Genomic DNA, 22,504 nt, shown 5'->3' on the forward strand with positions numbered 1-22,504 from the left:
TATTGAAGGAAGCACATGATTCAGCTTATTCCATCCATCTGGGTAGTACCAAGATGTACCAGGACCTGAAGCAGAAGTATTGGTGGTATGGACTAAAAAGGGATGTTGTTGTGCATGTGGTGGAATGTGATGTTTGCCAGAGGGTAAAAGCCGAGCATCAGAGACCTGCTGGATTACTTCATTCCCTTAAGATACTTGAGTGGAAATGGGAAGAAATTGGCATGGACTTCATTGTTGGTCTACCCCGAACTCCTGCAAGGTATGACTCTAAGAGGAGGGTGATCACGTGTATCTTAAAGTGTCACCGATCCGGGGTATGCGAAGATTTAAAGTTAAAGGGAAGTTGTCCCCTCGCTTTATTGGATCCTTCTTGATCCTGAAGCGAGTGGGAGAAGTTGCATATCAACTAGAGTTACCCGACCATCTTGCGGATGTACATGATGTCTTCCATGTATCATAATTGAAGAAGTGTCTTAGAGTACCTGAAGAACAGCTACCCATGGAGGATCTTAGTGTTCAAGATGATCTGACTTATACAAAATATCCTATCAAGATTCTTGATACCTTGACTCGAGTTACAAGGAGTAAAGTGATAAAGATGTGCAAAGTGCAATGGAGTCACCATGGAGAAGATGAAGCTACACAACAACAGCTACAAACACTTTCGGCGACCAGATTTATTTTTGGCGACGAATACCCGGCTGCCGAAAATAAGTCAGTGTTTCCAGCGGCATTACTAAGCCGCCGAAAATAAGGTTATTTTCGGCGGCCACTGACACAGCCGCCGAAAATACCCTTATTTTCGGCGGTCTCTGACATAGCCACCGAAAATAAGGGATTATTTTCGGTGGCCAGAGCCCTGGCCGCCGAAAATAAAGCTATAATAACGGCTGCCCGACTCTTTCTCTCTTCTCTCTTTTTCTCTCCTCACGCCGCCGCTCTCTGCCTCGTTCCCGTGCCCCCAGCGCGCCCCGCCCCGCCGCCGCCGCCGGTCTCGGCCGCCCATCCCTGCTCGTGCGTGTGGCTGCTACTAGCGTTCGGCCGCCGTAGCTAGCGCGCCCTGCCCCTGCCCGTGCAGCAGCCGCCAGCCGACAGCGCCGCTCGTCGTCGCCTTGGGAAAGCGAAGAAGAGCTGCGAGTAGATTTTCACCATCTCTTCCCTAGTCCTTCCTAATCCCGAGGACGATATTCTTTTTAAGGGGGGTAGGATTTGTAACACCCAACTTTGGACTATAAAACAGAGGAACAAATCTTTATGTGTAATGCCTTTTCGTTCATGAGAACTGTTGGGGGCCTTCATCTTCCGAACGTCCTCAAAAACATGACTAACATGTTTTCCAGTATGGTATACTATCTGTAACACCCTGAATTTGGGGTATAAAATTTCTTTTCTAATATCCACCAAATTCAGGTGTTACCCTCTCTTTTCCTTACTTTTCTTTTCTTTTTTCCTAAATAGCAAAGAGTTATTTTGTTTTATATAAGTTTAAGCCTAGTACAGTAAAAACCCTAAAAAGGGGTCCTTGATTGTTGCATGGCATGTCAAGGCATGTTTTTCCTTTGTGATGGTGCATTTATTCAAAATTTAGGAAACATGTTTGAATTTGAATTAAAAACTAAAACATGTTTTCAAAAAGAATGAAAGGAAGCAAAAATAAATAAAAGAAACCCCCCCTCAGCCCCTTGGCCGGCCTTCCCGCGGCCCAGCCCCTCCCCCCCCCTCGGCCCACGTAGCGCGCTTCCCCCCCCAGCCCATTGCCGCGCGGCCCACCTGGCCCACTCGGCACCGGCACGCCCCTCCCCCAAACCCTAGCCGATGTGCCCCCAGCCGCCGCCGCCTCCCCCTCGGGCCCCACCCGTCAGCCCCCCTCCCCAAACCCCTCTCTCTCACGATCCCTCCTCTCCCTCACGCCGCTCCCCTGCCCGACCCCGGCTCGCCCGACGCCGCCGCCCGCCGTCTGCCTAGGTGAGCCCCTGGTCTCCCTTCCCTCTCCCTCCCTCCTCCTTCCCCGCACCTCGGCCGGCCGGTCATGGCGCGGGCGCGCCCGCTCCGTCCCTCGCCCGGCATGCTTCCCCGCCCTGCCCCCTGCCCAGCGCGGCCCGGCGCGGCGCGTCTCGGCACGCCGGCGCGCGGCCATGGCGCCCGTCCCACGCGGTTCGCGGCGGCCCCCGGCTCGCCCCCGTCGCGCGCCCGCCCCGGCTCGACGTCCCGCCCTTCCCCTGTGCGCGCGCGCTCGCGCGGCGGCGCTCGCCTCGTGGCCTCGCCTGCGGCCATGGCGGCCACGGCGCCTGCGCTCGGCCCCGGCCATGGCGGTGTCCCGACGCGGCCCGGCCTCGCCCCGCCCGGCGCGCTCCCCTCCCCACGCCCCGGCGGCGCTCGGTTCCGGCGTGGCTCGGCCTCCCCCGCCTGCGGCGCTCGGCCCCGGCGTGGCGCCCTCCCCGGCGTGGCCAGCCGGCGCGGCGGCCCGGCGTGGCTTGCCTGCGCGGCGGCCAGCGCGGCCCCGGCATGGCTCACGGCGCCCTCGCGCGACCAGCGCGGCTCGAGCAGCCTCGGCACAGCCACTCGCACCATTGCGCGTCGTGCAGGACTGGTTCGTGGTGAGATGGATTGTGGCCATACGGGATACCATCGTATTGAATCGTGAACGAGTACGTATTCAATGTGTATGCATAGCAGATACGTCTGATCCTGTTTTAATTGTGATAACTTCGCAATCGTGTCGAATGCATGTCAATAATAGTAATTTGTCGCATCGCAGGTTTTGGCTAACTAGTGTATTGTTAGTTTGTCTAATGGTTAATAAAATGACTTTCTAATTTAAATAGAATGTGATATCGATTAGCGATTCTAGCATATCGTCGCATTGTAGCGTGAGTCGCTATTCACGCACTTTAATAAAATCGTTGTGTCACTTCGTTAATGTTAAATAAGTGATTTCCTATTTATTGGTCGGTCATTCAATTAACAACTCAATCGAATCAATTTTATAATGTTAATTATGTGTTTGTCACGCGCTTTTCGTGTGTGTCGATCGCGAGTGTCGCGCGTGCTGTCCGCACGCGTTGTCGCTCGACGTTCGCGCGTATCGCGCGTTGTCCACGCGCGAGATTAGGCGGTTCGATTATTTTGGTTCAGGTCAGTTAATTAGCTGTTTGAGTAATCATTAACTATTAAAATAGTATTTCAGTCGGAACAAAGTAGTAGTTTTAATCTACATTTAATAAAGGTAGATTAATATAATCATGTCGAACTAAATATTATAGTCGATACTTGTTTAGCGTAAACGCGATACCTTCTCGCTCGTAGCTTCGAGTTCGACGTTTCTTTCTCCTCGCGTGACCGTAGTAACGCGTTTCTTTTCGTATTGCATGTTTTATTACATTTTATCTTGTATGGTGTTATGTTCTTATACGTATATATATGTTTGTTTGTTTGTTCCTGTTTGTATTCGTTGTGTGTCGCGAATAGACTGCGATCCATTTCCGAGCTTCGAGGAATCGACGGTCAAGCTTCGGCGACCAAGTAATCTAGCTCTTCGAGTTCCACAAAGTTGAAGACCCTGAACATCTGTTTGGTAAAGGCAAGTGTCCCTTGACCTATCTCTGTCCTATTCATTATTTAATTCACCTCCCGCATTACACATCTATACCTAAGGATTGACTAGCTTTTGTTATCCATGTCCTTGTTTACCTATCTGGGTTGGATTATTATTATTTAGCTTTATGCTATTGCTCAACTCTAATCAATGAACATGATGAGATTATCTATGATACACTGTTTTCCCTTCCCTTATTATGATGTTGTACTTGTGGTATTCAAGGGGGCTCGAGCGGTTTCTCGAGTGCCTCTCCGTAAGGACCTGTTCTATGGATGACCGCCCGGGAAAACAGTGCAACCATGAGGGTGGAATGGGGTGCCCTTAGCTGAATAATTAGAGGATCCGGGGTGTAGTTCGCTTCGCCGTCGTGCCGTCAATGGGGCTCGGTGTATGCGGCTCGCTCTGCCAAGGTTGATTTGTCCCTTGGGGAGGAGTGCGGTACATTTAGGAAACCTAACGGGCGGCTACAGCCCCGGGGAATCTTTGTAAAGGCTACGTAGTGAAACCCTGCCTATTCACCTTGGTAGTGTTTAAGGGTTTGATCGGCCCGAGGCAAGAGGGAATCACGGCTTGTGGGTAAAGTGCACAACCTCTGCAGAGTGTTATGAAACTGATATATCAGCCGTGCTCGCGGTTATGAGCGGCCAAGGGAGCTCCAGTGATTAGTGGTACTTGATCAGAGACATTGTGGTACAGGTGGTTATGAGATTGATGGTTCTGGTTATGATTATGGTGCTGGTAAGTGGTATTCTTTCCGTTTGGAAAGGGTACATCGGGTTAATAACTTGGGTTAATGCTAAAACTTGGCTTTCTACTAGTAAATAATAATCTGACCAACTAAAAGCAACTGCTTGACTTATCCCCACATAAAGCTAGTCCACTACAGCCAAACAGGATACTTGCTGAGTATGTTGATGTGTACTCACCCTTGCTCTACACACCAAACCCCCCCCAGGTTGTCAGCATTGCAACCACTGCTCAGGCGAAGATGAAGCTGTGGAAGGAGACTTCCAGGAGTTCCAAGATTACGACGAGTTCTAGGTGTGGGTTAGCGGCAACCCCCAGTCGGCTGCCTGTGAAGGCCGCGTTATCTACGTTTCTTTTCCGCACTTTGATTTATTGTAAGAACTATATGGACGTCTCAGACGTATGATGTAATCGACTATTTCCCTTATTAATACTATTTTGAGCACTGTGTGATGATGTCCATATTATGTAACTGCTGTGTACGTGAATAACTGATCCTGGCACGTACATGGTTCGCATTCGGTTTACCTTCTAAAAACCGGGTGTGACATAAGTGGTATCAAAGCCGTGCTGACTGTAGGACCGCTGACCTAGAGTAGCATTGGTCGTTTTAAGGACTTATTGACTATTACTTCACCCCATCCTTGGTTCTGCTTCAAAATATTAGTCACCTCGACTAATTTTATGTTGTGCTCCTATATGCCCCCTTGCCAAAATTATTTTATTTTAGTATGGTCTATACTTCTCTCAATCTATTAGATCTGACCTCGCTCTTGTGCTTGCGACATCTTTGTAGATGCCCCCTGACCATAGCCTTTAGTCTTTTGGGACTCTTTCCTCGTCCATTATTAAATTGCTACCATTTGACCATCTCATTTCCATTTTGTTATTGACATGCTCGTATCCTTGCATTTTTAATACCCTTATCCCTTAATCTAAAGTACTTACCCTTATACCTCTATTGCCCATTTAAAACAGTTCAGTTTATGTGTCCATGACCTTCTTGTCTTCTCGGATCATTTCTTATTCTGTTGTTAAGTCGCTATCTTTCGACAATTTCTATGCCCTTGGTCTTGGTATGCTCGTACCATTAGAATCTTGCATACTCTTATTTTTATATGTGCTTACCTTTATATCTCAATATATGTTTAAGACATTTCAGTTAACGTGCCCTTGACCACCCTTGTTTCTTAATGATCCATGAGCGGTCATTCTATTTTGGATATCCTTGGTAATCTCGTTGTTTCCTTGTAACTCCACTCGGTAACGAATCTTTACTTCAACCCTTCTGTTGGAACCTTACCTATCTGACCCTTGATTGTTTTCTTCACTTTGTCGTTTCGCGAGTCATGCCTTAACTATATCCATTGTTATGCTTTTAATTATTATCATATGCACCCTTGACACCTCTATATCCTACATTGATGTTTGTCTCATACTTGCCCTTTAAAATCGCCCCTCTTTCGTCTCATACCTTCTTTCTCTTGGTTGTATCCTCTTCTTTGGCTCACGAGTTTGTAACCTCATTCTTTGTTGTGCTTTTGTTTCTTATTGCCTTTACCCTTCTCATCTCTCAATCTTACCTTGGTGATTACGCTATGTTCATTATCTAAAACCTCCAATCTCCCACCTTAGTTCAGTTCAAGCGTGGTCTCTTACTTATCTCACCTGTGGTTATATCCTATACTTTACCTCTTGCAAGACTTATCTTATCTCTATTCTTGATTGTACCTAGATTCCTGGTTTTTTATGCACATTTACCTCTTCCTTTACATCCTTGCCTATTATCACCTTTGACCCTTGACCTCTCTCCATATTTACCATGATGTTTACCTTTTGTTTTAGCCTCACTTATTCCATTTCAATCTGAGAGTGTTATTTTCCCTATCCCGCTCTTGTTCGTTTCCTTTCCCTTTGTCGCTTTGCAAGTCTTGTCTTATCTTAACTTCATCTTTTGTTAAGCTTTTGTTTGATATCATCCTTACCTTTGTAATCTGTAGATCTTGCCTTGATACTTATCTTAGGTCTGCTTGTTGAAATCCTCTCTTTTCTATCTTAATTCGAGAGATATGTTTTACTTATCTCACCCTTGGCTATATCCTCTTCTTTACCGTGTAAGCCTTGACATACCTCCATTCCTTGTTGTACTTATACCACTGGCTCTTCTGTGCTTTCGTCTTTTCCCTTATGCCCTTGTCTATTATCGCCTTTGACCCTTGCGATATTTATGTCTTCTACCTAAATGCTTACCTTAAACTTATCCTTTAAATCTTCCCCTTTCTTTCAACCCAGTTTGAGAGTTGCGAGATTACCTACCTCTCCCTTGATTTCTTTTCACTTCTGGTCACCTTACAAGTTTTGTTTCAATTCCATCCTTTGCTATGTGTTTTATTTGCTATCACCACCTCCTTGTCATCCGTCGATCTTGCCTTGATACTCATCTTTATTCTGGCTCCTTAAAAATCTCCTCTCTTCCATCTCAATTGGGAAGTGACTACTCACCTATCTGGCCCTTGGACGTACCCTCTCCTTTTCCCTTTGCAGGTCCGGTCTTAACTCCATTCTTCATGGTACTTGTATCTTTTGTCTTATGCCTATCTACCTCCTCTAATACATCCTTGTCCGTTATTACCCTTAAAACCCGCGTGATACCTATGCCCTTGCCCACATGCTTACTTTGAACCTACCCTTTAAAGCCTCCTCTTTTTCATCGTTGTTTGAGGATAATGCCTCACCTACTTCACCATTGATTGCTTCCCCTTCTTTGATGCCTCGCAAGTTTTGTCTAAGATACCTCCTTGATTGTGTTTGCCTGTTATCACCTTAACCCTTGTCACCCCTTGATCTTTACCTTGATGCTTATCCCGTCCCTGAATTTTAAAGCCCCTCCCTCGTTTCAGTTCAAGAGTATTGTCTTACCCATCCCGCTCTTGTCCGTTCCCTTTTCCTCTGTCACATTGCAAGTCTTACCTTTTGCTCGGTATCACCCTTACCTTCCTAATATCTAGATCTTTCCATGATGCCTATCCTATGCCTACCTTTTGAAGTGCCATCTTTCCCATCTCGATTTGAGGATGGTGTTTTACCTATCCTGACCTTGGTTGCATTCTCTCCCTGTCAGTTTTAATCCTTACTTAGCTTCATTCTTTATTATGCTCATGCCCCTATCGTGCATGCCCTCTCATTCCCCTTGCCTTTCGATGGCCTTAGAGAAGTTTTCCCCTTTGTAAGGAAAGACCACCATCTAGTTAACATTAACGTGTAGCCACGAAATGTTTGTTGTTGTATGCTTGTGCTGTTTGTTCTTGTGTGATGACTGATTTGCTTCTTTGCGATGAGTGTTGATGTGTTGTGGCCCTTGGTCCACAATGACATCAATTTGCTAGCTGAGTGCCATAGGGTTAAGTAGTTGGGTTCTCCCCCTGCTGTCTCTAATCCATCTATACCTACCTTTCTCGCCATTCTTTCCTCTCCCACCTATCCATTTGGCAACCTTCAACTCCTCCAAATCAGTCAAGATCAGAGTCGGCAGCATCTTCACCAAGTGTGTATCAACGCTCCTGTTAAGGGGGTTAGCCGCTAACCCCGATGAAGACAATGTGATCAACATCAACAAACAAGATTAAGGTGAAACAACGGAAGCGTGTGTGGTTCCTAACCCACAGGTCCAAGAGAACCTCAAGAATTGCATCGATCGGTCTCAAACATCTAAAGGTCAAAGCAACAGTCCACAAGTTAAGCTTGTAGAGTCAAGGTCAACTCAAGAAAGCTGTGAACAACCAACGAACCAGTCTCATCTTCTTGCTAGCCTCTCCTTGAATCTCGAGGGCGAGATTCTGTTAAGGGGGTTAGATTTGTAACACCCTGAATTTGGGGTATAAAATTTCTTTTCTAATATCCACCAAATTCAGGTGTTACCCTCTCTTTTCCTTACTTTTCTTTTCTTTTTTCCTAAATAGCAAAGAGTTATTTTGTTTTATATAAGTTTAAGCCTAGTACAGTAAAAACCCTAAAAAGGGGTCCTTGATTGTTGCATGGCATGTCAAGGCATGTTTTTCCTTTGTGATGGTGCATTTATTCAAAATTTAGGAAACATGTTTGAATTTGAATTAAAAACTAAAACATGTTTTCAAAAAGAATGAAAGGAAGCAAAAATAAATAAAAGAAACCCCCCCTCAGCCCCTTGGCCGGCCTTCCCGCGGCCCAGCCCCTCCCCCCCCCCCTCGGCCCACGTAGTGCGCTTCCCCCCCCAGCCCATTGCCGCGCGGCCCACCTGGCCCACTCGGCACCGGCACGCCCCTCCCCCAAACCCTAGCCGATGTGCCCCCAGCCGCCGCCGCCTCCCCCTCGGGCCCCACCCGTCAGCCCCCCTCCCCAAACCCCTCTCTCTCACGATCCCTCCTCTCCCTCACGCCGCTCCCCTGCCCGACCCCGGCTCGCCCGACGCCGCCGCCCGCCGTCTGCCTAGGTGAGCCCCTGGTCTCCCTTCCCTCTCCCTCCCTCCTCCTTCCCCGCACCTCGGCCGGCCGGTCATGGCGCGGGCGCGCCCGCTCCGTCCCTCGCCCGGCATGCTTCCCCGCCCTGCCCCCTGCCCAGCGCGGCCCGGCGCGGCGCGTCTCGGCACGCCGGCGCGCGGCCATGGCGCCCGTCCCACGCGGTTCGCGGCGGCCCCCGGCTCGCCCCCGTCGCGCGCCCGCCCCGGCTCGACGTCCCGCCCTTCCCCTGTGCGCGCGCGCTCGCGCGGCGGCGCTCGCCTCGTGGCCTCGCCTGCGGCCATGGCGGCCACGGCGCCTGCGCTCGGCCCCGGCCATGGCGGTGTCCCGACGCGGCCCGGCCTCGCCCCGCCCGGCGCGCTCCCCTCCCCACGCCCCGGCGGTGCTCGGTTCCGGCGTGGCTCGGCCTCCCCCGCCTGCGGCGCTCGGCCCCGGCGTGGCGCCCTCCCCGGCGTGGCCAGCCGGCGCGGCGGCCCGGCGTGGCTTGCCTGCGCGGCGGCCAGCGCGGCCCCGGCATGGCTCACGGCGCCCTCGCGCGACCAGCGCGGCTCGAGCAGCCTCGGCACAGCCACTCGCACCATTGCGCGTCGTGCAGGACTGGTTCGTGGTGAGATGGATTGTGGCCATACGGGATACCATCGTATTGAATCGTGAACGAGTACGTATTCAATGTGTATGCATAGCAGATACGTCTGATCCTGTTTTAATTGTGATAACTTCGCAATCGTGTCGAATGCATGTCAATAATAGTAATTTGTCGCATCGCAGGTTTTGGCTAACTAGTGTATTGTTAGTTTGTCTAATGGTTAATAAAATGACTTTCTAATTTAAATAGAATGTGATATCGATTAGCGATTCTAGCATATCGTCGCATTGTAGCGTGAGTCGCTATTCACGCACTTTAATAAAATCGTTGTGTCACTTCGTTAATGTTAAATAAGTGATTTCCTATTTATTGGTCGGTCATTCAATTAACAACTCAATCGAATCAATTTTATAATGTTAATTATGTGTTTGTCACGCGCTTTTCGCGTGTGTCGATCGCGAGTGTCGCGCGTGCTGTCCGCACGCGTTGTCGCTCGACGTTCGCGCGTATCGCGCGTTGTCCACGCGCGAGATTAGGCGGTTCGATTATTTTGGTTCAGGTCAGTTAATTAGCTGTTTGAGTAATCATTAACTATTAAAATAGTATTTCAGTCGGAACAAAGTAGTAGTTTTAATCTACATTTAATAAAGGTAGATTAATATAATCATGTCGAACTAAATATTATAGTCGATACTTGTTTAGCGTAAACGCGATACCTTCTCGCTCGTAGCTTCGAGTTCGACGTTTCTTTCTCCTCGCGTGACCGTAGTAACGCGTTTCTTTTCGTATTGCATGTTTTATTACATTTTATCTTGTATGGTGTTATGTTCTTATACGTATATATATGTTTGTTTGTTTGTTCCTGTTTGTATTCGTTGTGTGTCGCGAATAGACTGCGATCCATTTCCGAGCTTCGAGGAATCGACGGTCAAGCTTCGGCGACCAAGTAATCTAGCTCTTCGAGTTCCACAAAGTTGAAGACCCTGAACATCTGTTTGGTAAAGGCAAGTGTCCCTTGACCTATCTCTGTCCTATTCATTATTTAATTCACCTCCCGCATTACACATCTATACCTAAGGATTGACTAGCTTTTGTTATCCATGTCCTTGTTTACCTATCTGGGTTGGATTATTATTATTTAGCTTTATGCTATTGCTCAACTCTAATCAATGAACATGATGAGATTATCTATGATACACTGTTTTCCCTTCCCTTATTATGATGTTGTACTTGTGGTATTCAAGGGGGCTCGAGCGGTTTCTCGAGTGCCTCTCCGTAAGGACCTGTTCTATGGATGACCGCCCGGGAAAACAGTGCAACCATGAGGGTGGAATGGGGTGCCCTTAGCTGAATAATTAGAGGATCCGGGGTGTAGTTCGCTTCGCCGTCGTGCCGTCAATGGGGCTCGGTGTATGCGGCTCGCTCTGCCAAGGTTGATTTGTCCCTTGGGGAGGAGTGCGGTACATTTAGGAAACCTAACGGGCGGCTACAGCCCCGGGGAATCTTTGTAAAGGCTACGTAGTGAAACCCTGCCTATTCACCTTGGTAGTGTTTAAGGGTTTGATCGGCCCGAGGCAAGAGGGAATCACGGCTTGTGGGTAAAGTGCACAACCTCTGCAGAGTGTTATGAAACTGATATATCAGCCGTGCTCGCGGTTATGAGCGGCCAAGGGAGCTCCAGTGATTAGTGGTACTTGATCAGAGACATTGTGGTACAGGTGGTTATGAGATTGATGGTTCTGGTTATGATTATGGTGCTGGTAAGTGGTATTCTTTCCGTTTGGAAAGGGTACATCGGGTTAATAACTTGGGTTAATGCTAAAACTTGGCTTTCTACTAGTAAATAATAATCTGACCAACTAAAAGCAACTGCTTGACTTATCCCCACATAAAGCTAGTCCACTACAGCCAAACAGGATACTTGCTGAGTATGTTGATGTGTACTCACCCTTGCTCTACACACCAAACCCCCCCCCCAGGTTGTCAGCATTGCAACCACTGCTCAGGCGAAGATGAAGCTGTGGAAGGAGACTTCCAGGAGTTCCAAGATTACGACGAGTTCTAGGTGTGGGTTAGCGGCAACCCCCAGTCGGCTGCCTGTGAAGGCCGCGTTATCTACGTTTCTTTTCCGCACTTTGATTTATTGTAAGAACTATATGGACGTCTCAGACGTATGATGTAATCGACTATTTCCCTTATTAATACTATTTTGAGCACTGTGTGATGATGTCCATATTATGTAACTGCTGTGTACGTGAATAACTGATCCTGGCACGTACATGGTTCGCATTCGGTTTACCTTCTAAAAACCGGGTGTGACACTATCATAGGAGGCTTTGGCTTTAAGATGAAGGTGTACATGGTATGAAAGGAGCGATCTGGAAGAAGGATGAACCAGTTCCGAAGCTGTGATGGAGAAGCTTCGGCTTAGCACAAGGACGGTGATGGAGAATGAAACCGACCTAAAGGGGAAAAGACTGCTTAGTCCTCGACAACTTACCTTCTGGCTAATAGTAAATGTCAGGGACATGAATGTAATTTTTCCCAGGTTGCGTCATGTGCCTATAAATAGATGAACAGTAACACTGTCCTGTTCACGTTGACTTGTAATCACTCGCACGTCACTCTCGGATTTCTACCTTCTGTCAAGCCGAAGGTACAAATGTACTTGATATCATCAATATTTGTTCATGATTATATAATGTCAATTTAGATAGTTTAATGATTTAATATGATTATTTATACTCTTTCTGTGTTACATATGTTCATGTTTATATCTTTGTATGTTAAATGATGAAGGTATGTCCTTCATGACCTTCGTCTGAAGATCATTATGTCCTAAGGGAGATAATGCTTCAAAGGATGAAGGTCTTTAACCATTAACATTTGTGTTGCCTTGTTCTTAACTCGTAGCATTTGAGAACAAGTGACTAACATTGGCACCCACCTCTGGTGAACTCATTTGACCACCTTCGGCAAGCTTTGACCTTCGTCATGCCGCCGAAGAAGTCATCAGGGCCAGGGGTGCACTACAGCCACTGGATGTTAATCAAGAAACATTATGCGAAGCTAGGAGCCAGAAAAGGAAGGCCACCAGTCCAACACCTCAAGAGGAGTTGGACCAAGAAATCAGATACCTCAAAGCCATCCATCAACACGTTCAGAAGAAGAAAGAAAAGATGCTTCGTCTTGCTGATCTTCAGAGGAAGATTGATGAGGCCATTGAAGAAATGTGTCATCTTACTCAAGATGACCATGACCGAAGGCCTCAACATAGAGAGCTTCGTCAAGACAATTCATACAATGATGATGAATGGTATGATGATTTCCATCATGGCAATTTCACTTTTGATGATGCTTCTCCTCTAGCAGCAGAGTTGCAGGCTACCCCATGGCCTCTATCATACAAGCCACCTTAGCTTCCTATGTATGATGGCCACTCAGACCCGAAGCAGTTCCTAATGAGCTACAAAGCAACCATATCTTCATATGGGGGCAATACTGCAGTCATGGCAAAATCCTTCATCATGGCAGTAAAAAGTGTAGCTCAGACTTGGTATTCGTCTCTCAGGCCAGGGACAATCACATCATGGTAGAAGCTCAAGGATATGCTAATCAATAGCTTCCAAGGCTTTCAGACGAAGCCAGTCACTGCTCAGGCTTTGTTTCAGTGTACGCAGGACCATGAGGAGTACCTTCAGGCGTATGTCCAAAGGTTCCTGTGTCTAAGAGCACAAGCGCCTACAGTGCCCAATGAAATTGTCATTGAGGCCATGATCAAAGGGCTTCGACCAGGACCTACGACTCAGTATTTTGCCAGGAAACCCCCGCAAACCCTGGAGAAGCTTCTTCAGAAGATGGATGAGTACATCTAGGCCAATAATGATTTCCGCCAATGAAGGGAAGAAGCATACAGGTTTTCTGAGATGACCAGGGGCTTCGGAGGAAGAATTCATCCTAGGCACGTCAGATCGATTCATAATTCCACCCTAAGTTATGACAGAGGGAGCCAACCTCAAAGGCAGCAACACAGCTCTCAATCTTTAGGGCAACAACAAAGCTCTTTAAGGCCACCAGTCCCAAGGGGCAGAGGTGGCAGGGGCTTCAGAGGAAGATACGGGGATCAGCCCAGAAGGCTATATTGCTTATTCTGTAGTGAAGACAAGGGCCACACCACAAGAACATGCAAGTCACAATTCAGAAGCAAAAGGAGATTGCCGAAGTTGAGGTGCGGCAGAATCAGCCGAAGCAGGTCCTGCATACTGCTTCATGCTACTCTCCTTATGTACCAAAGTACGTAGGTAATCAACAACCTACGACTTCTGTTGCTTCGGCAAGTCACTCTCAAGCTTCCTGGGCCTAGCTCCCATTACCACCACCATTACCACCTACTCAGACCCGAAGCCAGCAGCCAGAAGGGCACTAACACGCACAACAACAGCGTGATTTTCGGGAGGAGTCCGAAGCTTGCACCGTCAACAGCACTGTGCCTAAATCCAAGAAAATCTATTAAAAGAATATCCTACCCTTGATGTATCTTTTTCTTTTCTGTCATCTTATTTTTCTTGTACGAAAAACAAGTCATGAAGGACTAAATTTTGGTCTCATGTAATAATTGTGCCTGTTTCATTAAGTAAAATGCTTCTTCCTAATAGACTTCCGAAGCTACAAAAAGTCGTTCCTAAGGGAGCGGAATAAGTTCCAAATATATAAAAAAGTCATTCCTAAGCGAGCATAGAGTAAGTTCCGAAGCTAAAAATGTCATTCCTAAGGGAGCGCAGAGTAAGTTCTGAAGCTCAAAAGTTGTTCCTAAGGGAATGCAGAGCCAAAATACCACCGAAATAGAAGGTGAAAAAGCTCCAAAGTCGTTCCTAAGGGGACGCAGAGCTTAAATACTACCGAAATAGAAGGTGAAGAAGCTCCAAAGTCGTTCCTAAGGGGATGCAGAGCTTAAATACCACCGAAATATAAGGTGAAGAAGCTCCAAAGTCGTTCTTAAGGGGATGCAGAGCTTAAATACTCCAAAGACGTCCCTAAGTGGATGTAGAGTCTTGTGTGTTCCAGTGTGGGCGTGTGTGTGTGTTCGGCATAACCATCATATTGCATCATATCATCGCACCATTCTGCATAACATTACATCATACATCATATCGCATCAACAGCAAAAAGATTGGGTACGAAGCAGATCTTCGGCAATAATTTGTCGAATGAAAATGTAATGAGGCACGAAGCAAACCTTCGGCCAATACAATGTTATTACAACAGATTCGCCATAAAAAGGGGCTTCTTTCTTTATGAAGCATGAAAAGAAGGGAAGGTGTTTTTTCGCCGAAGGCTCAAAAACGGTATGTGTGTAAATTTCATGCATCACAAAGAAATATATTATAACAATTTACATGTGTGATTAATTGTTTCGTACACCAAATGTTACATCGTATCATTACAATAGAAGCCTAATCTTCCTTAAAGATCTTCTCGGCAGCTTCATTCAGTAGCCTATCGACGACTTCGTCGACGATGGAGTTAGCAACGCTCATTACATCCGGCGCTTCTTTCATGACGGGATCGGCTAGGGGGTTGTATGGATCGGGCAGCGGTGAGAGTTCAGCTGTAATAGACAAACTGTTAGTTCGAAGCCAGAAAATAAACATTGAAGCTAAAATTCGAAAACAATACCTATACGCCTTGCGCGCTCGACAGCTTCTTCGGCTCGCCTAGCTTCTTCTCGGGCATCATGGGTTTCTTTTTCATTTTTGTTTATGATTTCGTTGGCCAATTCTCGGCCACCGATCACCCAAACATCGGAGTAAAACTTTCCACCCACCAAAGTAGCTTCGGTCAAAGGGTCTCTCGTGTCGTGTATGGAGAAGGCGGCTTTAGTCTGGGCCGCAGCTTTAACATGGTCGCAACCAGCCTTCTCCAGAATTGCCGCAATCCCTCGAGCACCAGTGAAAGCACAAATGTCCCCGCGATCGCCGATGATCTCTTCAAAAGCTCCGGCTTCCCCGCTTATCCAATCAATAACACCCTCGGGGTCGCATCGAATGAAATTCTCTTTGGAAGAATAAGCACCCACTCTGGCAAAGCTGGTTTTCAATTTTCTTACGCAATCCAAGGATTTTTCGAAGCACCTCTTGTGGCAGAACCACCCGAATTATTCCAGCTTAAGTGCCTAAGTCACGCCTCGGGGGTCGTAACACACTTAAATTGGAATAACCCGTCAATCCCTCAGATCTAGTCTGATAGAGCCACTTAACCAGGATCAAATTCCACAATCTCACTCGAAGGTGAGTCACAGAAGAAATACAATAAAACAGGAAACCTCAAATTAAGTGCTGAATTATTACATAGATCGGAGTTTTTGAGTAGCAAATAAGAATTCATGAAATAAAATGCAGCGGATAATCGACGTCGTCGGTATCGAGGAAATGGGCAAGGCCTAGCCCACTACTCCTCATGCTCCTCTCCTGCCGGAGCAACATCCCACTCGACCGTCCAACCCAGTGGCAGGGTGGTAGGCCAAGTCACACCATCAACCATATCCTGAAGCGCACCTACAAAAATTATGCCACAAGCAAGGCTGAGTATACTAATACTCAGCTAGACTTACCCGGTGTGAGGAGTCTACTCCTCTACCTCTAGACTATGTAGTTGTTTGGCTAAGGGGTTTGGTTTGCCAAAAGCACTAGTTGTTTCTAAAATCAATTCTTAGCTTTTCAGATTCTAGTATCATTATTTTAGCTAAGTTTGCTTCTTCTAAGCATACATGGTAACAAGCATTTAGTTCAATCAACAAATTGTCTGATGTAACCTCATTTCACTTCTTAATCGATGTAGTACAAGGGGTCAAGCAGTCTCATTAGCTGCGAGAAGCAGACGATTCGAATCGAGTTTTATCCTTGCAAGGTAAACCTAAACACACGACATGTCAGGGTACTCCGACCCCACACATGTCAACCGTCCCCATCGATTCCGCGTTCGCGTCCAGGCCTCACCGCCTTGGCATACAATGCTCCACTGACCCCGGCTGCCGCCGTGTAGTGACCGCACTTGTACCCACCATAGCTAGCATGGGAGACCCAGTCTCAGGTCGCATGAGGGATAAAGTCTGCGCCCGGCTTCACTCAGGTACTAGGTTTATCGGTTACCATTTTTCCCGACATGTGCTTAGTACGTTCAAACGCTTGACTCAGGTATCCACACATTAATCCTTAATTCCTTTTTCCCGTCTCATGGTCAAGGCATCCTCCCTGGATCCAAGTCCATAGACTAACATAGATCCCGTTATCAAGATGAATACAATCAATTCCTGACCTCGCGCGAGTGCTAGAAAAATCACTCATCTTCTACCGAGATCCTGATTAGCAAAGCAGCTACTCGCCCTAGCATACTAGTATTCATCTCAAAAGGAATCCTAAGTTCATGCAACTAGAGGTTTCAAGCAACTCCTACACTTAAGTGCACATTACAATCCTACAAGCATTAAGTGTAGTAAAGTAGCACATAATAATATGGTTATGCATATAAACCGGGGCTTGCCTTCAATAGCTGGGGCTGCAGGGAGATCCTCAATAGCAGCCTCGGAAGCTTGCTCCTGGTCCTCCTCTTGGACAGCTCCTTGCTCGGGGATGAGCACGTACTCTCCGTCGGCGAGATTACAATCTAGTGAATGCAATGCGTAAGATATATGCATGATGTGATATGTGCTTTAGTAATTTCAACTTTTGAGGGTGTATGATCTACTTGAGTTAGATAGAGTAAACCTTACTTATGTGAGACTTTTGGGTGGTATACTTGGTAAATTGGATCAACTTTAGCTAAGTTAAGTGGTAGGTTTATTTTTGGGGTTCCACTGAATTCTTTTTAAAGCCTTAGTGAGAATTTCCAAGAATTCAAGTTGGACTTATTGGAGTGAGGTTTATTTCTCCTTTCTTTTTCTTTATTCTCTTTAAGTTTTTGGAGTGGGTTTGAACTACAAGTTGCCTTAATAAATTTCCAAAAATTCTGTAAAAATTACAGTGGCTTATTACTGGTGTATAATTCTTTGTCTCAAAATTTGGGGTTCAAAAAGTGAATAGTTTTCTCTGGAAAAAATTACCAAATGTTTAGGGTAGAAGGGGTGATTTGAACTACAACTATCATTTAATAGTAGGTAATTCTCTAGGACTTATTTTTGCTGGCATTTAGATGCTATAACATGACTTGGTACAAATTTCTAGCCATTAATACTTATTAGTTATTTTACTAGGATTTTCTAAAGTTTCTAGCCAAAGGGGTGCTTTCTACTACCACTATATTTGAAAAATATCAAACAACAAATTTCTGATTTTTTCTAGCTTCTATTTTGCGCAAGAGCAATCATTCTGAAGTTTGGCATCTTTTTGCTTAAGGGAAGGGGTGGTATGCATTAATTGGATTAAATGGCCTTTCTTATAAAATATTGGCAATATGTATTATTTTGCATCTTTCTAATGGGTTTGCATTTTTCTCTGGTGGCCTATCTCATTATTGACCTAGCAAAATTTAATTTGCCCATTATTGCATTATTATGGGTTATTCATGATTTATTTGGAATATGACTCATCATCACATTATATTTATTTACCCTACTAAAAATGATGGGTTTGGATGTCCATTATTTTTGCAGTGGGGTTCTGGTGATTACAAGTTCATTGGATTTTTATTATTATTTTGGGTCTGGTTTTAAAATTCTAATAATTGATTTCTAGTTGAAATAATGTTAAATAAAACATTTCATTTTAAAACTGATCTGGACTAGAGGTTCCTTTATTTTTCCTAGGTTCTCTGTTACTTAAGCAAACTAGGAAAAATAATTTCATCCTCTGGTCATTAATTTCTAAGGCCTTTCTAATTTTCCTAAGGTTTGAGCAGAAATGGCTTTTAATGGATATTTACACTAGATTTTTCAATACTGGGTTCTCACTATTTTTAAACAGTGCTTAAATGGGGTTTGAACATCTACAAATTTTCTTAGGTTTAGTACAGAAGCATAACAATTTTTCCTTAATTAAACAAGGTTTGGTCAGTTTCTGTTTTTAATTTTAAACTCTAAAAGTTAGAACAGAAAGCATAGGATTCAGTATTTTTAATTGGTAGTTCATAATATTTAGAATTTAGCAAAATTGGTTTGACAACTTTTGGTTAAGTATTCATCAAGTTATGAATTTTCTAAGTTCACTGTTTATTAAAAAGATTAAACAGAAATGATTAAATGAAAAACTACTTTGCAACGGGGTCCCTGGCGGGTGTTTTAAGTTTTCCTTACAGACTAGTCCCTGGGCTACTATTCAAATGAGTCACTGACATCTCAGAAAACCCCTTGGATTCTTCTAATCCTAACCCGAGGTCCTTTCCCCAATTTAAACAGTACCCGCGGCGGACGAAAGGGCGGAGAGTGTGGCGGAACCGCCCGAATTATTCCAGCTTAAGTGCCCAAGTCGCACCCTTAAGGGCAGCAACACACTTAAACAGGAATAACCCGTCAGTCCCTCGGATCTAGTCCGAATAAGCCACTTATCCAGGATCGAATACCACTAGCCCACACGAAGGTGAGGCACAGAGAAATACAATAAAACATAATACCACAAATTTAATAAGCATCATTAGTGATTACATTATCGGAGTTTCAGAAATAATAACCATAAATTTTAATGCAGCGGAAATAACTAACGGAGAAAACCGAGTAACATGGCGAAGCCTGGCCACGCTACTCCTACTAGTCCTCTCCTACGGAAGCAGTAACCCACTCGACCATCTATCCCGGTGGCAGGGATGGAGGCCAAGTCACACCATCAACTAAAGCAAGGAGGTACCTGCAAAAATTATGCCACAAGCAAGGCTGAGTATACTAATACTCAGCTAGACTTACCCGGTGTGAGGAGTCTACTCCTCTACCTCTAGACATGCAGCTGTTTGGCTGAGGGGTTTGGTTGCCAAAAGCACTAGCTGAGTCTAAAATCAAATTTTAGCTTTTCAAGTTTTAGTATGATCCTTTTTAAACTAGATGTGTACCTAGCTATTCATACATGGTATCAAACATTTATCAATCAACATCTTTTGCCAGTAATCTCATTTCCACTTATTACTCAATGCAGTACAATGGATCAAGCAGTCTCATTAGCTGCGAGAAGCAGACGATTCGAATCGAGTTTTTATCCTTGCAAGGTAAACCTAAACACACGACATGCAGGGGCACTCCGTCCCCACACACATCAACCGTCCCCATCGATTCCCTGGCAACAAATCAGGGCTCACCGCCTTGGCGTACAATGCCTCACTGACCCCGACTGCCATCGTGCAGTGACCGCACTTGTACCCACCATAACCGGAATGGGAGACCACGTCTCAGGTCGCGTGAGGGGTAAAGTCTACGGGCAGGTTCACTCAGGTACTAGGCTTACCGATTTACCATATTTCTCGGCATGTGTTTAGTACGTTCAAACGCTTGACACAGGTATCCGCACGTTAATCCTTATTCCAATTTTCATCTCGTAGACCACGCGTCCCCATGGACCCGTGTCCACAGACCATCACCATTCTGTTATCAAAGTGGATACAACCAATTCCTGACCTCGCACGAGTGCTAGAAAAATCACTCGACTTCTACCGAGATCCCTAATTAGTAAAGCAGCTACTCGACCTAGCATACTAGTATCCATCTCAAAAAGGAATCCTAAGTTCATGCATCTAGGGTTTCAGACAACTCCTACACTTAAGTGCACAGTACAAGCCTACAAACATTAAGTGTAGTAAAATAGCATATATAAACGGTTATGCATAAAACCGGGGCTTGCCTTTATTTTAACACTTAGATAGTGTTTGCTGGGGGTGTACTCGCTTGGCGAGCATCTACTGGTCATGTCCATCATTCTTCAGGTCGTCCACCAACTGCATCTTGTGGGTGGCACCACATCACTGGCTCGATCATCATCTCTCGGTCCTAAATGAGATGCAAGGTGCATATGTATGAATATAATGAAAGTAGCACAAAAGTAGCACAAGACATACAAGGACACAGTGGCGAACTAAACAATAAAATGGAAGACACCGTAACAACCACATGTTCGCTTTAGTTATCTACACATTATCGACGTTCAACATTAACACCATTAAAAAGACGACAACATGTTATTTATTTACGCAACACAATTACAACATCCCAAGCACGCACATTTTATTTATTTGGATACGGCTTTTCATTAGTTCTCCTATTGATCGAGCAAAAGCATCACCGACCACACAAGTCTAACCAAGACAACGTAAGCTTGAATACGACATAGGCATCACTAACTACGGAACTCCTATATCATAATCAACTAGAGCAAGAAACATACAAAACATGACACACGTGCATTATTAAGTTTAGTCATGGCAAGTCTACATTACTTAAGTGTCAACCAAACATTTTTAGCAAATAGGGTGAACTAAACATTCATTTGCTCACTTGCAGATTTTTGGACAGCAATACAGCCGTTACTTGTTTTAATCATAACTTTTCAAATATTAATCCAAAACTAGCAAACTAGAACTTTCTAGAAAGCTTAGAAAGTGCTCTACAATTTTGGTATTTTTATCACAATATGATTCCACACTTAGCAAGGTCAAAAGGTGTTAACACAACAGCGCTGTCCAGATTTGGACAGATTCAGACTTATGACTTTAAAAATTCATAACTGAAGATTCAGACATCCAAACAAAGTGATATTAGACTTTCTGGAAATCTAATTAAATGTTCTACAAATTATTTATAAACATCACTGGCTGGTTTAACATGTATCAAGGGTAAAATACACTATGAAGGCTGTGCTGTCCAGAACTGGATAGATTTAGTCTTCACACTTTAAACATCCATAACTTAATCTTCAGATCACCAAAAAGAGTGATCCAAGACTTTTTGGAAAGCTTGGCAAAAGCACTACATAACTTTTATAATCCCCAAGAATTGATTCTATGTTGAACAGAATCAAACAATTCAGTTTTCGAAATCTGTTCTGTCAGTGGACAGAACACAGCAACCAAGTTGTAAAATTCATAACTCTTAAACCGTCAGGCCTTTAGTTATGAAATTTTAACACAAGCAAGATAAGAAAAGCATCTACAACTTTCTTATAATCTACAAGGACTGATTCAAATATTAACTTAAGCAAACAGTACAGTCTCTGAAATCTGTACAGAAATTGGACAGATTCAGTTACTGAATTTGTAAAAAGCATAACTCCTAAACTGTCAGACCTATGGCTGTCAAATTTTAACACAAGTAAGATAATAGAGTTGTCTACAACTTTCTTGTGAACACCAATAACTGATTTCAACATTAACTTAATCAACCATTGCAATTTCTGAAATCTGTTCAGAAATTCGACAGATTCAGGTGCTGGGCTTGTGAAAAGCACAACTCCTAAACGGTCAGGTCTATGGCTGTCAAATTTTAGTACAAGCAAGATAATCATGTTATCTACAACTCTTATATATGACTTTTCTACAGAAAACATGATTTGGTTTATCAAACAAACAGCACAACGAAAACAATGCGTGCAGCCTAAAACAGCAATCAATAAATTTCAGCTTCTATAATTCAAGAGTTGCCGCATTCTAGAGACTTGAATCATTCTAGCACTTTACCATTTCTTAGAGTTAAATTAATTAAATGAGGACTAACAAGTAGACTTACAAATTTTATCCAAATCATTTAGTGCACTAAAATTTCCACATTCATTTAACAAACGCATTCACCACAATCATCAAAGCCGGCATATATTTATATCGAAGCGCTTTTCACCCACTAGTCCGCATTTTAACTTAGACACCACATGAGCACTACTAATTTTTACCCGCGACCATAACCACACGCATTTAGACTACAACAAGCAATTCATCGGGACTACGAGCTTAACTAAAGCCATCTAACAATTCGGCTAACTAGCGCAACAACATATGCCGCTATACATCCTACACGTCGGCTTGCCTCTTATTATCGCAATCCGAGACAACACATATATAACAAACACTTAACGAAATAGACTCCTATTTCACATGAGTTGGCTAGCCACGGTAGAAGAC

The sequence above is a fragment of the Zea mays genome, chromosome 1 (assembly GCF_902167145.1).
Source record: "Zea mays cultivar B73 chromosome 1, Zm-B73-REFERENCE-NAM-5.0, whole genome shotgun sequence".
NCBI lineage: Eukaryota > Viridiplantae > Streptophyta > Magnoliopsida > Poales > Poaceae > Zea > Zea mays.